Source organism: Cynoglossus semilaevis, chromosome 16 (genome assembly GCF_000523025.1).
Source record: "Cynoglossus semilaevis isolate Cse_v1.0 chromosome 16, Cse_v1.0, whole genome shotgun sequence".
NCBI classification, from domain to species: domain Eukaryota; kingdom Metazoa; phylum Chordata; class Actinopteri; order Pleuronectiformes; family Cynoglossidae; genus Cynoglossus; species Cynoglossus semilaevis.
The window spans coordinates 17478442-17480752 of record NC_024322.1 but is presented as its reverse complement, the minus strand read 5'-3'; the positions used below and the strand labels follow the sequence as shown (position 1 = coordinate 17480752).

General features: G+C 47.6%; 1 long non-coding RNA gene across 1 annotated transcript; it reads right to left on the bottom strand.

Annotated features, from left to right (window-relative positions):
* Positions 1 to 6: 6 nt before the first annotated feature.
* LOC107989791 (uncharacterized) lies at positions 7 to 2301 on the bottom strand. Its single transcript, XR_001761299.2, has 3 exons — positions 1171 to 2301; positions 907 to 955; positions 7 to 826 (listed from the first exon to the last, which is right to left on the bottom strand). It is a non-coding gene; the product is annotated as an uncharacterized LOC107989791 (long non-coding RNA).
* Between the last annotated feature and the right edge of the window lie 10 nt (positions 2302 to 2311).

The window sequence follows — 2311 nt, the reverse complement described above, 5'->3', positions numbered from 1 at the left end:
GGACAAAGCTGAAAGAAAAAGAAGAAACAGGTGATAATGTAAACTGTACATGTGTTTAAAGCTCCATACACACATACACACACAGACCACTGGTCCAGACACTCCTACCAGGATCATTCGGGGTGAACCCCACAAGGGGAGAGGGTGGGGGGTGAGGCTGTGAGGGTGTGGGGGGTGAGGGTTGGAGTCAGAGGTAGTGGATGCTGGCAGACACATGGACAGTAAAATTCCACTCATCGCAGCCTCCAACAAATCATCTCTTCCATAACTCCCCTCACTCATCCATACCCCCCCCCCCCCCCCCCCTCACTCTCACCCCCTACTGTCAGATCAAAGACTTCTGTGAATCATCCATATACTGTATATTTGGCCGCTGTTTTCATCCTGACTCTCCCGTTTCTTTTTCTTCCGTCCAGAATGTCTTCTGTCTCTCAACACCTCTCAGTCTCACCGTTCGTCTCACGTCAACTTTTTTGAGTTGAGAGCGATGTGAAGGCCGCGCACGAGAAGGGCGTGTGTATGTGTGTGTTTCGGGCACCGGGACAGCCGACGGGATCTGAGCCGACGAGGGCCGTTCCCTCCGCTCCATGTGGAGCTGGTTTTGAAGGTGTCAGAGGAGACAGCGGTACGTCATGGCCCTCAGCTGAGTTATGGCCCCGACTCATCTTTGATCTGAGGGGCAGGTCATATACCGCCCCCCCACCTTCCCCCCCAAAGCCCTCACAACTTTCTGCTGACCCAGCGTTTCCTTTCTCCCCAGAGACGGTGGAGAACCACAGGGAGCAGATATTCCACTGAGACCAACGTAAATCACATCCTCCGATATCTGCAGAGGATGAAAGAAAATATTGACGATGAGCTCAGACACTGATGTGGTTCACAGTCATTAGTTATGAGAACGATGACCTGAGCATCGGCCAATCACAGCGGTCTCTTGACGTGGGCGGGGTTTCACCTGCAACAGTTGTCAGTTTTATTAGTCTTCATTGACTTAAATACGATTTAAAATTAAACTCCAAATATCCCTGTTTGTTCAGTTCCCAAAGTACAGGGTGAGCCCCACAGGGGGCGCTGAGCTGATTTAAAATTCAGAATTTTCTTCAGAAATTTCACTGTATGAAATTTTTTTTTTAAGGTGACTAGCCGTTTTGTATCGGTGAAACTACTTACCTCCAAAAGGGGGCGCTGTGGAAATGTCTGGAAACAACTGTCTCATCTAAAAGAAATGAAGAAAAATGATTAAATTTGTTTCTCATGTAATTTTGTAAATTTGACCTCACAGACACTGTGCAGTACCAGCCTAGTCTCCCCAGGGGTTGTCGGCCTCCTGCAGCTGAGGCGGAGGGGGGTCAGAGGTCATCACCAGGTGTGTGTTTGTGTGTGTGTATTTGACTTTGGCTTTCATACACTGGTACCACTGAGACCAAAACACAAAGCAGACCAGGTTCTCTGACGACCCGGGGTGTGTGTGTGTGTGTGTGTGTGTGTCGGGGGGGGGGAAGGGGGGCAGGGGGGTCAAGGGAAACTAAACAGGATATGCCCTAATACCAAGTGAGCGCTCATGGGTTTAAATCCCGTCCTGCAGCCCATTTACGTGCGACCGTTCTCCGCGGACGTCTCAAACCCACACGACGTGTCGTCCAGATTCTTCACTTTGATTATTTTCACTCTTCACTGAACAAAATTGTTCCTGAATTAGAGGCAATTATTCAGAGTTATTTGATTAATGACTGGGACGACTGAACGGTCTGAACCCTGATTGGCTGGAACCAACACTGCAGTACTTTTGTGGACTATTGTACCAGCAGAGATAAAAAAAAAAAAAAGAAAAGTTGCCCTTCATACCACCAGAGGGAGCAGATGTACCACTAGTGGAATGCATCCCACAGTTTGAGAACCACTGCTTAAAGTTTGCCAACACCAGCAGTGGTCCATATATTTCCACCTCTAGAAATACTTCAAGTATTCAACTTCAAGTACTACGAGTACTACAGTTTTCTCCCGTTCTAACACAGTTCTGGTTCTTGTTCTTTTTCTTCGTTGTTTGTTTTTTTTCTTTTCTGTTCTTTTATCTTCTCTTCCCTCAGCCTGTTGCCCCCCCACCTCCCCACCCCCGCCCTCTTTACTGCCCCACTGGGACAAATAAAGTTTTCAGAGTCAGATTTTCGTTTTGTCTCTGAGAGAAATAAAAGTTTAAAAAATATTTTAACTATTTTATGGAGATCGACAACAAAAACCTCGAGCCTCAGGCACAAAAACCCTCAACATCATAAAACCAAATACGACCCCAGGGTCCGGGGGGTCCAGGGGT